The sequence below is a fragment of the Cricetulus griseus genome, chromosome 6 (genome assembly GCF_003668045.3).
Source record: "Cricetulus griseus strain 17A/GY chromosome 6, alternate assembly CriGri-PICRH-1.0, whole genome shotgun sequence".
NCBI lineage: Eukaryota > Metazoa > Chordata > Mammalia > Rodentia > Cricetidae > Cricetulus > Cricetulus griseus.
In genome coordinates, this window is record NC_048599.1 from 149,025,804 (window position 1) to 149,039,236 (window position 13,433).

Here is a 13,433-nt window from a genome sequence, read left to right on the forward strand (position 1 = left end):
CTGCAGATGTGGAGCAACCTCTCTGCCTACCTCACAGGGCTGTTCTGAAAGTATCTCACCTGCCTACAGTCAAAGGGACTTCTGGGACCCTGGTAAGGAGGCTAGAGGGCTGAAGAATGAAGGTGCTGTTCTTGGTCCCTGGCCCTGCAAGCTTCCCACCTTGCAGTTCTGCAGCACAGGCTGACCTATGGCCTGCAGTTCTGTTGCTTGTGTATGGCCGTTAATTGAGAGAAAGCATGCCAAGGAAGGCCTCAGTTGTGTGCCCAGTAGTGCTCAGCAGACGACATCGGCAGCTACTACACTGTCACGCAGGCTACACGATTACCTCCTGTGTGTGTACACACACTCAAGTGCACTTGACCTCTAACCCCACCCCCAGAGGACCCGTCTGCAGCTCTAGCCTCCTTTGGACTTTCCAGAGCTCTTTTGACTTGGAGATGTGTCCTATGTCATTCTTGCTTACTGGACCAGTGCCTCCTAACTGGGGGTTCATGTGCAAATGCCAGGTGACTTTTACACAGGAAGCTGGATGTCTCAAGCTTTCAGTCACCTCCAGAAGGCACAGGCTTGTGGGGAATGGGAACTCAGTAGAAGCTCTGATGAGACCCTGGATGCAAATAGGCCTGCTTAGTCCTTACCCTGTAGTAATGGAACCAACTTGCCCCTTGCTGTCTCTGTGTCCCTTGGGAGAGGGGAGAGGAAATGGGTTCCTGGGTGGACTGTTCCAGTTACCAGCTCCTAAGATGTGTCCTGTGGAACGCCAACAATGAAATGTTCCACCTTCACTTCAGTATTACCAGAGTGGCCTACACAAGTACCTGCTTGGTGGTAGAGGCTGTTCTTGTTGAGATCTGGGGGAGGGGTGGAGCTTGGTCCTTCCAGTCATCCTGCCCACTTGTCCATTCCCAGTTCGCTCCCCAGGAGGGAAGGGGCAAGTGATTCAGCCCCAAGTGGGCATAGGTGGGGATTGCAGTGGCTTCTACTTCAGCAGGGTGGCTGGTGTGGATGGCCAAGGGCCTGTTCAGGCTTCCCCTCCCTTGAAGGACTTGGGAGCACAGCTTTCTTCCCAAGGTTTTATTGAACACACAGTCATCACTGGGCTTACAAATTCTACCCAGCGACTAGACAGACTAAGACAATGTGTGCACCGGCCCCAGTGGATCATAGGTGTGTGCTGATTCCCAGGCTGCTCCACATCTTGACACCCCTCGGGCACACTGGGGTGGGGCACTGCTGGAATTTGCTGGGATGGAAAAAGTGGAACTGAGACCTGTTCAGGAACACGAAAGCCAGGAGGGTCCCCATGACCCAGGAGAAACACAGCTCTCCATCAGCTGAGGACACCCCCCTCTGAGACAGATCCTCAGGGGCCAATGAGCAACCTCTCAGACATAGGGTTCCCTCCAAGGACTGACCCTACCCGCTTGCTCTGTCAGAACCCCTGGGATAGGCTGCCTGACCCTTCCCACATAGGAAATGAGAAATAACATAAGATGCGCACAATTTCCTGCATGCCTCTGATGGATGTTTTCTTAAATGGTTAGGCTGTGTTTCACCTTGGTTTATTGAAAGGAATCAATTTTCAAGATTCATCAAATCAGTAAGGTAAGAAGGAAAAGCGAGATCAAAGAAATAACAACAAAACATTTCATTATAACTTTGGTGACTTGGCCTCAGGAATCTCTGTGCTGGCAAGAAGCTGGAGATAGCAGGGAGGGCTGGCTTCCAGGCTCCCACTTGCCTCAGGCATAGCGGCCACATTTATTCACTCCATGGGGAGTCTGGGGAGCCCTGAGGCCCCACCTGGTCCTAACCTAGGAGCCCAAACAGTTGTGCCTCCCCCTTTGTCCTTTGAGTTGGAATCTGGGTCATTGTTGCCAAGCTCTTCCCATAAAGCTCCAAGTGGCAGGAGGCTGAGCCTAAGCTTTGATTGACATAAGCCCAGAGGTATGAGGGTGGCAGAGAGCCGAAGGTAGTTCCTACCACTCAGATTTCTGGGTTTCTCCTATAAACCAGAGTTGCTGGTGTTCCCAAGCCCTGGAAGGGCTGGTTGGAGCTGGGTTTGGAGCTTGGGTCCCCAGGAACAACTCAGGTTTGGTGGTTAGGAAAGAGTATATTGCTAGAGAGGTTTGGAGATGCCCACCAAAGAATGGCCACTTCAGCCCCCAAACACCTGTGCCCCCCAAAGATGTGCTCACACGGGTGTTACTGATGTGCCTGGTAGGGCAGGGCTGGGCAAAGGAGAGCTGGGCTTGAGAGACACCTTGAGTGTCTTGGCCCCTGGGCTACTGGAGGGAAGGTGGCAGGGTATGGTTAGCCCAGCTGACCTCTAGTGCAAACCCTACACAGGGTGCCAAGAAGGGTGGCAGGCGGCTCTTCTGGGATGGTACCATTTCCAGGGCCAGTCCTCAGAGATGGGCTATGGAGGAGAGGGGGCAGAGAGAGTCCCTTTGCCCCAGTAGAACCTGGTCAGAAACAGGACATAGGGAGGCACGGTACTGGACGGTGGCACAGGCCTGCTCACTCAAAGGTCTCCCACTGCCTGCGGAGCTGCTCTATGGAGGTGGAAGCTGGGGCTGGGCTGGGGCACACATCTTGCTTGGTTTTTTGTAGCAAATCTTCAAAGGGGTCTCTGGCCTGAGCGGGAGCAGAGGGCTGCAGGGCTGGTTCTAGACCCTGGGGGGGTCTGGGAGGCAGCAGTGGGGGTTCACCAGGCCTCAGGGCTAACCCTTGCTTGGCCTCAGCAGCCCTGGCACTTGAACGGGCCAGAGGCAATGTTCGGATCCTGGAGGGGGCAACAGCTGGGGGACCAAGTGGCTGCAAGGGACTACTGTGGGCACCCATGGGGGTCTGGCCAAAGAGGTTGGGCATGGAGAGGGCAGACAGGTTGGGCTGAGACCTGTGAGGGGTATAGAAGCCAGAACCGGACAATAGGATGCTCGGTGCATATGCTGGCCCCAGGGATGCTGGAGGGGTCCCAAAAGGCCTGGCTGGTGTAGAGCCCAGGGACATAGTGGGTGGTGCTACTGGCACAGAAGGGACAAATGGATTGAGTGGCGGCTGTGCAAAAGGGGTAGGTGTCACTGTGGGGGGGAAGCTGAACTGGGGGGTAAATGGGGTAGTCACACTGGGGGTGGAAGGATGTGGTGGGATGTTGTTACCTGACCAGGCTGTGTTAAGTGGGTCCAGGAGGGCAAGCAGGGAATCACTGCCTGTGCCTGCAGCTCCTGGGGCTGGGCTGAGTGGCTGCAGAAGTTCTGTGGGGCCTTGGGGGGCAGCATTGGTGAGCAGCCCTGGTAGTAGGGCTGAGCTCAGGGCAGCTTGTCTTTGCCGGTCCAGCTGTAGCTGCTCTGAAGAGAAGTCACCAAATGGGCCACCAGCAGCCTGGAGCTTGGTCAGGCGGGCAGTGGGTGGTGGAGGCACAATTCCCAGCTCAGGGGTCTTTCTGCCTTGTGGCCGGGGAATGGTGATGCTGCCTGGAGTTTGGATGGGAGCCTCCTCCTTGATGCTGGGGCTCAGGATGCCATTCTGGTTTTGGGGTCTGTGAGGCAGGGCTGGGGAAGTACCAAACAGAGCTGAGGGCTTCTCAGGGGAGGTGATGGAGGGTTTGCTGGGGATGGCCATGTCGTCCTGACCCAGACTCCAGAGCTTAGTATATGGATGAGCGAGTTTCAAAGTGGCAGCCATGCTAAGGCCCCTCTCACTTCTGCACAGGTCCAGTCTCTGTGGGGAAGGAGGGAGGGAGTGATGAGCACTGGCTGACCCAGGCAACTGTACAAAGTTTCCAACCTTTCCTGCATGCCAGGCACATGGCTTCTGGGACTGGGAGGAGTTACAGGTACCCAGGACACCTGCAGAGACCCAGGCTTGTCCCACAAAAAGAATTCAGAAGAATCTCTTGTCTTTTTACAAAAGCCTATGCTTGCTAAGTAGTTTCAGGAAAATGTCTCCGTCTGTGGGCCACCTAACAGACGCCCAGGGCCCAAGGTCTTTGTAGGTAACACATACAAACGGGGCACGATCGAAGGGGGCATTCGTAGGCATCTGCTTCCAACCTTAGCCTCAGAGTCAGGTGGCTTGGGTATTTTTGCTGTTTGGAGATCGTGGTATCATTGATCACTTTCCAAAGGGCAAGTGTGGCTCCAGGCCGGGTTGAAGGCACACAGACCAGAGGAAAGGAGACTGGGTGTGAGTCCTGACTCCACCTGCCACTTAGGCCATTTGACCTGGACAACCACTTCTCCAGACCTAAGCTGCTTCATTCCCAGCAGGTGGGATACTCTGTGAATCCCAGAGAGGGGAGGTGACTGGTAGTCATCCTGGGAGAACCAATCCAGAGCCCAGTTTGATTCAACGAGCCCTGTAGCAGCAGCCCAACCTATGAGATAAGAACAGAGGCCGGCAGACGCCCCCTGCTGTGCGAGCATCTTCTCGCCCCTCCCCCGTGATAGCTTGTAGCATAATGTGTGCTTGCAATGGGGTGGGTTGGAGTACTGACTTAAGATGGGTGGGGTGGGGTAATGGAGTGGTGTCTCCCTGTGACGTGGAGAACCTACCTCATGAGCAGGAGGCACCCCATCAATTACTCTGCTCTACTCCCACCATACCTGGTAGTCGAAGCTCCCTGGCTGTTCCCGCAAGTCTTTGGGGGCCCGGAGGTCCTCCAAGCTCTTGGCTTGGCCCAGTGGCTGCAGTGATGCTTCCATGTCTAGGCTGCTGAAGACATCTTCTAGAAGGTCGATGCTGGCAGCTTGGTCAGGTGGGGCAGGGATAGGTCCCCGGGGTTCCTGCACAAGCTGCTCTGGGCTCTCGGTCTCATCACCTTCTGCACTATCTGATTCTTTCAATGTCCGGTATGGCTGTGGCCTGGGAGGAGACAAAGACAGCTGGGTTTCCCTCCAGGGCATCTACGGGAGCAGCAAATGGTCCTATCCCCTAAGAATGCCCAGGGCCCAGGACCACTGTTTTGCAGTTCTTTGGGGGCTGGATTGGGTCTTCAGCCCAATTCCCTGGGCAGGATGCTGTGGCTCTTGCTCTGAGGGGATCCTGAAGTGTCCCAGGGCCCAAGGTCTTTGTAGGTAACACATACAAACGGGGGACGATTGAAGGGGCATTTGTAGGCATCTGCTTCCAACCTTAGCCTCAGAGTCAGGTCTAGACCATGGCTAGCCAGAAGCCCTGGTTCTATCTTTTGCCATGAGTTCCTCGGTTATGAACCTCAGCTGATCTAGTGCGTGGCTGCCACCTGCACTCTGTGCGTTGAGTGTGTCCGCACATTACTCAACGTGAGTTGGGTGAATTGGGTCTAAGTAACAGCTGGTTCCTTTTGCTTTCCCACTGAGACTCAGGGCACCACAGATCTGTGGGGAGGCAGCACCTGCCCTGACCTCCAGTAGGGGCTGGCCAGTGCAGTGCCTCCCTTCTAGGGTCAGGCTGGCTGGAGCTGGTGAAGTGGGTGGAGGGCTCCACCTGCTGGTCATAAGCAGGCTGACACTATGGCCACAGAACAATTGGAAAGGAGGTGGTCCCAGCACCATCTAGCATACTTTGCTAACTGGGACTTACACCCTACTTTACAGATGAGGAAATTGAAGCTTGGAGAAGTTTAGTAACTCACCCTGCTTCACAGCACCCAGAAAGGGGTGGAATGGAAGCCAAATTCGAGAGTCTCCAAAGTCCTTGCCTCACTCTGACCAAGGAACTCTGACCTTTCATCTAATCTGAGCACAAAGGAAGGGATAAACACAAGAAAACAGCTGTTTTTAACCCTTTGTGTTGTGAATTAGGATGGAATGGCTCTCTTTAAACACTGACTCTAAGCCCAGGCTAAAAAGGAGAATTTAACCATCACTTAAATAAGGACACATTGGGTTGCCTGTGTCTCCAGCATGTGAGGACCTGGGTTCCATTCCAGCACCGTAAGAGAGGTAAAAAGCCTCAGTCAATCATTTAATTCAGAGACCCTGGACAGTCACGGTGTATGTGTGTGTGTGTGGGGGACCCGAGCAGGCTGCTTTTCCTGACTCAGGTGGACACTCAGGTGAGCATGTGTTCTTTCAATAGCTCTCTCTGTCCTAACTAACTAGTAATAGCTACACCAGCGGACACATTAGCTCTGTGATGGCACAGACATGACTGCTGTGGGAAGCAGATTCTTCAAACATTTAAAAGAAAAAGATCAAAGAGAATAAATACACTGAGCAGGTGTGTATACAGCTCAGGTACCTCGGACTAAGGGGACACTGCCATGGTCCCAGTTGTCTGGCAGCACAAAAGGAATGGGGTGGGGGGAGCAGCCTTGGACTTAGAAAGTCCAGGATGAAACTACAGGGAGAGGACCTGATGTTGGGTACAAGGTTAGGGAACAGAGAGGTGGGAGGGGTGGAGGTGTAGGGAGACCAACAGCTAGCACTCTGGTAGGTGGAAGGCACATCTCTGAGGCTCCTGGGAAGAACATTTGTATGTAAGGCCAGCCACCTTTTCCTTCTAAAAAATGTAATTTATATGCCGCTTAGGTTATAACATAATTAAGATAAAATTAATCTTAAGAAACCCAGGTAGACCAAAACATGTAACACACACACACACACACACACACACACACACACACACACACACACACACACACACACACACACTCTTTTCTCTGAGACAGGGTCTTGTATATAGCTCAGACTGGCTTGGAACTTGCTATGCAGCCCAGGCTAGCCTCAAACTCACTGTCCTTCTACCTTAGTCCCCCGTGCTGAGGTTGCAGGGGTGTGTTACCACACACGGTGGGTATGCTGGTAGTATTACATGTTTCACTTTACTCCAGTTGGCTTTTTCCTTCCTGTCTCCATGGCTTTCTAAGGTACATTGAGAAATGGAGGATCTGTAGTCAGGCTTACTGTGGCCACCAGTCCCATTAAACCGGTCATTTTCCCATTGTAAGGAAAGGGGATTGATACTTCACCTGTCACCTTTGTTGTCACAGCCTTGTGGGGCTGGCACAATAGGAGCCTGAGAGAAGGCCTGTAGTTGTGGCATATACCCTACAAGATGGCACCCAGGAGTCTTCTCCATGTGGCAGCAAGTAGCCCCAGTCCCCCATGCTCCCCCCTGAACCCACAGTGTCACCAGATTAAGCCCAAGGAGCTGGAAGAAGGAAGAGACCATTCAAAGGGAGAAGAGAAGAGAAAGCTCTCAGTGAAACCGGTGCTCGGTGCCTCTTCCCGTTGGCATTCCTCATCAGAGGAGTCTTCAGAGAGAAAGACAGCATAGTGTCGGAAGGGCTTTACCAGGCTGGACAAGAGAGAAAGAAGAGGCAGTTAGGGCACCATGAGAGCACATGGTTGGGAGAAGGCCCAGGCTACTGGAATCAGGAGGCTGGCTGGGCTATGTATGTTGTGAGCCTGGAACTCTCATCAAGGCATGTCTGGCCTGATTATTCACTTCCAGTAGGCTAATCCTAACTGAACAATGACTCATGCCTAGAGATGCTCACTGCTCTCTGTTTAAAGCACCGAAACACTTCCAGCAAGTAGACCCAGGTACTACTGCTGGCTGAACGTTCCCTTCCCATGACATGTAATGTCAACGAAGAGAATTTGAAACCATGACACAGTTGCTATTATTATGGTTGGCTGTCCCAAACCTGTAGGCTCCATCTCTACAGATTCAATCAGCTGTGTGTGAGCTGAAAATATGTGGGCATTTAACACCTTTAATACTTTAATTAAATCTTTAATACTTTTAATCCCAGCACTCACGAGGCAGAGGCAGGTGGATCTCTGTGATTTTTGAGGCCAGCTTGGTCTACATAGTGAGTTCCAGGACAGCCAAGGCCACACAGAGAAACCCTGTCTTGAAAAACAACAAAGAAAATGTTTGAAAAAAATGTACTGAGCATGTGCAGTCCATTTCCCTGTCATTATGGCATTCCCCCAATACAGCTCAATAGCTATCTACATTAACATGTATACCAACTAGCTATGAAAAGAACCCAGAGGTGGTTTAAAGAATATAGGAGAGTATGTAGGGTTTTTTGCAACCATTTCACAGATAGGGCATGGAAACGCTGGGTTTTGGCATCTGGGACTGGTTCCCCCTAAGTTACTCTCGGAAAATCACACAAGAGAAAGAATGAAAAAGAAGTGCTTAAATTCCAGTAATGGCTGGTGGGATTGTGGGTGACCCCACTTCTTGCTTCCTTTTCTTTCTCTATATCTCTACATCAATAATAGTGGGAAAGTTACAGGAAAAGTGAGCTATGTGGAAGCAGCCCCTGAGAAGACCCGTTTCTGATCAGCTGCCCTCTCTGAGTCTCCCTCACATGCTTCTTCAGAGAGTCTTTTTCATCTGTGATGTGGAAATTAAATATTCATTGTTATAAAAAATGTATCTCCCTCGTCAGCTACCTGTGCTCTGGCTCTATAAACACACACACACAGAGCCCAGAGTTTGCACCTGGCTCCTAGCAATTATGTATGGAACAGCAATGCCCATGAAAGGCTATAGGCTCAGTAGAGGAGAGCCCAAACTGTGGTGCGTTCAAATCCTGGTCCTACCATGGATGCTACGGCAACTAACTCTGCCCTATCAGTGGCTAGGCTCATTGTGAAGAGTCCCAAGGTTTGGGGAGACAGGCAGGAGACACAGTGCATCACAGCAGCCTTCCTGCATTCTCTATGCTGGAATTACTTTCAGGTTTTACTTAGGAGAGGGCAACACATTCGAAACAAGCACACTGAGGCCTGAGTAGAAGGCTGGGGTGGCCAGTGCTGTGACTCCATTGCTAGAACTAACCTGTTATTACCCCAGATGGCTCCCAGAGCCATCCACAGCCTCAGTACTCCCAGCTGCGTGTCCTCATTTCCTTCCTTGTCCCTATAGCCTGGCCATTAGTTTTATTCTCAAATTTCAGTGGAGGTTGTGCTTCCTGGGGAGGCTACTAGCCCAGGGTCACACACAAGGAGGTGGCAGGGCTACAGGATTCTGCTGGCCTCCACTCCCAGGCCATCTGGGTACCTAGGATGAGACACATCAGCTCTTCCACAGCTGCAGAAGCATGCTGGCGGCAGGAGGCTCTGGATGAAGAACCCACCTCTCATGATCTGGCACAAGACTAGGTCCCTGCTGATTTCACAGCAATGAGGCTGAGTAGAAGAGATGAGTTAACCCATCGCAAAATGGGTGAGGAGAAATACTCACTTGCCAGGGATGCCTGCTCACTCTATTGCCCCTGGTTGGTCGGTCTGTCTGTCTGTCTGTCTGTCTGTCTGTCTGTCTGTCTGTCTGTCTGTCTGTCTCTTACTCCTGCTTTCTAGCATGGGGTGACTTCCAGCTGGCATGGAACAGCAAGCCTAGCAATTTCATTCCACTCTGGGCAGCTTGAGGTACATGCTGGGTATGGGTGGGTTGCAGGATGCCCTGAGGTCCCTTCCCACCCCTCCCCCACTTTAGCTGGAGAACCATCTCCAAGCAGTCACACTTTGTCTATCCTCAGCACACCGACTGCTCTTCCATCTTAGAGACCTGACCTGAATGTCATCCCAAATGTCAGGAGTTCCCAGCTCTTCCCTGGCTGTGGGTCTTGGCACATCGTAGATCACAGGTAATCTGCAATTCTGTTCCTGACTGAGCTCAAGGCCAGGGCTCTGGCCTTTGCTGCTGTTCACCCACATTAGTGGTTGAAGGAATGAGAGCTGGCTGCTAGAGATCCCCCACTTCTCCTGGAGCACCTAACACCCCAAACAGATCTTCTCATCACTTTAGGGCCCTGGTGGATGTGCCCCTTCTTTGGGGGTTCCTACCTGCCCTCTGAGGTGCTTACACATGTAGTATATGGGACCAAGGGCAGAAGCATTGAGATACAACTGAAAGGACCCTGGAGTGGGCAGTGCTGTGATCCCCATCCTGGAGGTAATGTTACCTGGAGTGGCTCTGAGCACAGCAACCTAGTATGCTGAACCAGCACAGGAACCTTATAGAGTCCATTTATCTAGCCCCCTCCCCATTTGTCTGAGCACCTGTCTACTCAAGGGCTACTTCCTGCCTTGCATAAGCAGAGCTAGTGCTGGCCAGGCACAGGAGACTGCTGATGAAGGACAGAGAAGTGAGCAAAGAACCAAGCTAGGAAGCAACTCAGGGGTTCTAGCTCAGACTGCCCTGAGGGTCACAGCACTAACTCTGAACAGACACCGAGAATATAAGCCCTTAACTGGGGTCACATAGAACCAAGTGCTTGATGACCCTCAGATGCACTGTGAATGTCTTTCTGACAATCATGTAAAGTATGGGCCCCTTCCCTGGCACAGATCACGTGGTGGCTGACCATCACTAAATTTGTCACATCCACAGAAAGCCTTTGTGCTGGGCAGGACTTTGGTGTCATTAAAGCCTTACAGTGCAGAGTGCTGACACCCAGGGCCTCCCACATGCTATGAATGCATGAGAGGGAGCCCTACTTTTCGGCCTACAAGCCAGCTTCGTCCAGCTAGCTCTGTAGGCCAGGCCAGGCTCCGATGTTCAGAGTACACCATTGCTTCTTGAGTGACTGGGTACTGGGGTGAAATGTGCCATGTGATTTGGTCAATCATAGCTTTGTCATGTCCAGGCCACATGGATGACAATATAAATCATCAAAGAACTCACATATAGTCCACACAGTTTCTCAATAATTCTTCAAGAGAAGACAAAGCTCAGAGAGGGAGAGACTCTTGCCTGGGGTCACACAGCAACTGAAGGTGGGGCTGAAATGGAATCTGGATTTACCCAGTCTCTAAACAACACAGGGGCCTGCCACCTGTTTCCTGGGGCTGAAACAATGAAATGAGAGGTAGGGAGTGTCCCCTTCCACTTTTAATGAAAGGTGAGGTTTCAAAATAATCTTATTTAAATTCAGCTGCTCATGTTCTCCCATGAAAGATACAGTCAGATATTTGTCAGGGATAAAGGATGAAGCATCGAAAACGTCCAAGTTTAAATTTTTTATTAGCTTAAGGCAGAATATAAAAAAAAAAATGTACCTCTTCCCTCATTAACCCAATTCAGCTACTACCCTGCAGTCTGCCCCCCACCATTTGCCTGGATTTTATTACACACAAAGGGGCTGTCTGGGAAAAGGCAGGCCTCGCTGAACTTGGCTACCTAGCAAAGACTGTGATGTCACGGCATGAGAGAAAGGCTCTGTCTATCATGGCTTGGACCTATCATCCCCCTGCTGCCCCTGCCTCGTCCACCACCCTGCAGTGGAGTTCCCATGTGGATGACTCCTGAGCCCTTTCTAATGTTTGGTTTAACGTGTCGCTGGTTAGCGAGAGTGTGTGACAGTGGTGACAGGCGAGGCTGTTCCTTTTTAAATACCATGTCAGAGACACGGCGTCAGGAAGCCAGGATGTGCTCTGTGCTCTCTGCTGCTCTAGGATCATGCTGGCTTATTTTTTAATGAGGAAGATCTACATCTCCAGTTTTTTATGTGTCACATCGCATGGACAAATCAGCCGCACGTCACGCTGGTCCAAAATGAAGTGCTGACAAATGTAGATGTTTCAGATTTAATTGACATTTAAATGCACTTGAGATAAAGATGGGAGGAAATCAGCCAGGCCTTGGTCTCCTGAGGTAATGAAGGGATGCCGTGATCGTTTCAGAAGAATCATTTCACTCCAGCACAAAGGGTCTTCACTTTGTCAATGGCCTGGCTACTTTTGTCCCTTGCTGACACAGCCCTGGTGGGGTAACATGTATAGAAAGGCTCCAGAGAAGGCCACTCTGTGCACTTTCTGCCTCCCTTCCCTTTCTTTCCAGACACCTTGGCAAAGTCACTTTACCTTCTTGGACCTTGAGTTTTGTGCAAATGGAGATGCTGCTGCCTTCCAGTGTGAGCAGAGAAGTATTCTTCAAGGGCTTTGTATGGTGCCTAGCAAGCTCTGAACCTCAGCTGCTGTCCAATGCTTGTTCCTTCACAGGTTGATGCCAGGCCCTTGTACCCTGGTCAGGGATGAAGAGGGGGTTGCTTCCTTCCAAGTGACTGGTCCTCTGCTAGCTGTGTCTCAGCACATGGTGTCACCCAGCCAGCCAGACTTCTTAGAGTTGCCACATCTTTCCAATCCCAGGACACAGGGCCAGTTCTCAGTCACATGGGACTCTGAAAGCAAGGTGTGCTATGTCTGGGAGCTGGCCTGGAGCTGCTCCCAAGAGCCAGAGTAAGGACCATTGTGCTGAGGGAGCGACTGAAGGCTGACACAGGAACTAGCTGCACAGAAAGGGGCCTTTGTACAGTTACATGAATATCTGCGGAAGAATAAGGGCCATTGCTGTTACCAGCCACCATCAGAACAAGGGGTATCTGCTGTCAGTGATGGTTCCTGCTGTCCACTCCCTTGGAGACTGTCTCTGCCAGGAGACACTTGGGGTCAGGGATACCCTTGGCTCACAGACTCTTGGCTGAGGCTCCCTGGACAATGGTATAGACTTCACACTATCATTGTGAGCAGAGCAAGGGTGGCTTAATGGCCAGAGGTACCTCTGAAAAGCAGCAAGGACAGGTGTTCAGGAGAGGCTGGACCTGGGAGTGGGGGCGGGGACCTAGAACAGCATAAGGACTGATGGCTTGGGTAGGCTGAGCTGCTGTCTGGCCAGGAGTTGGGCTACTATCAGGAGCAGGAAAGTAGCCAATCTCTCTTATTTTCCAGTCTCCACTAATGCACCCACTAAGTTATTCTTCAACCTGTGTGGCCATCCCTTCATTCAATACAACTCTAATGCCCATATTGTAGGTCCAGACTTGTGGTCCAAGCACGGCCTGAGAAGTGCTTCCCAAGTTACCAGGTGGACACACACATAAGAAGACATTCCACTCTCTGGGCTCTGTGCTGGAGGGAAGGTGGAGGTGGGGAGTCTGAAAGACATACCCTCACTCAGGTCAGCCACTGCCTGAAGGTCCATGAAGGTCATGGCAGCAGTGTCAGGAGAAGGGGCAGTACTCATGACAGACCTAGAAGTGTGACTCAGCTTCAGGGCAAGTTGTTCCATTGCTAGAGGCCCAGGGGCCTTTTGTTGGAGAGGGGCTCACTTTGTCCTGGCTGGGCTCAAGGAGATAAGCCAAGATGTGTGAGTGGCTGGGAACACAAGCTATGAAGCAAGGGTGGCATGGAGTGTGTAAGAGGCTGGGGTCTCAGGAAAGCTGGGAGCATCTTTAGCAATAACTGAAAGGGTGACTTCTGGGGCTTTCCATAAACTCCGTGTGGTGATAGTGCACGAGAACCACCCTTCCTGTATGTGTGAAGAGGGTTCAGATGTGTGGGTGCAGCTGTCCTTGGCTTCTGCCGGACCTTTGCACTCATTCATGTGAATAGCCACTGAAGCAAACAAGGGTTATTGTTGCCATTTGTCACCATCAGCCTGAGGGAGTTCTCTGTTGTCAGTGGAAGGAGAGACACACCCAGTTT

The 13,433-nt window shown here is 51.6% G+C and overlaps 1 protein-coding gene across 1 annotated transcript in view; it reads right to left on the reverse strand.

The window, feature by feature from the left end:
- The window catches only part of Dennd1a (DENN domain containing 1A), a 1,920,886-nt gene that overhangs the window by 1,397,182 nt on the left and 510,271 nt on the right, over window positions 1–13,433 (reverse strand).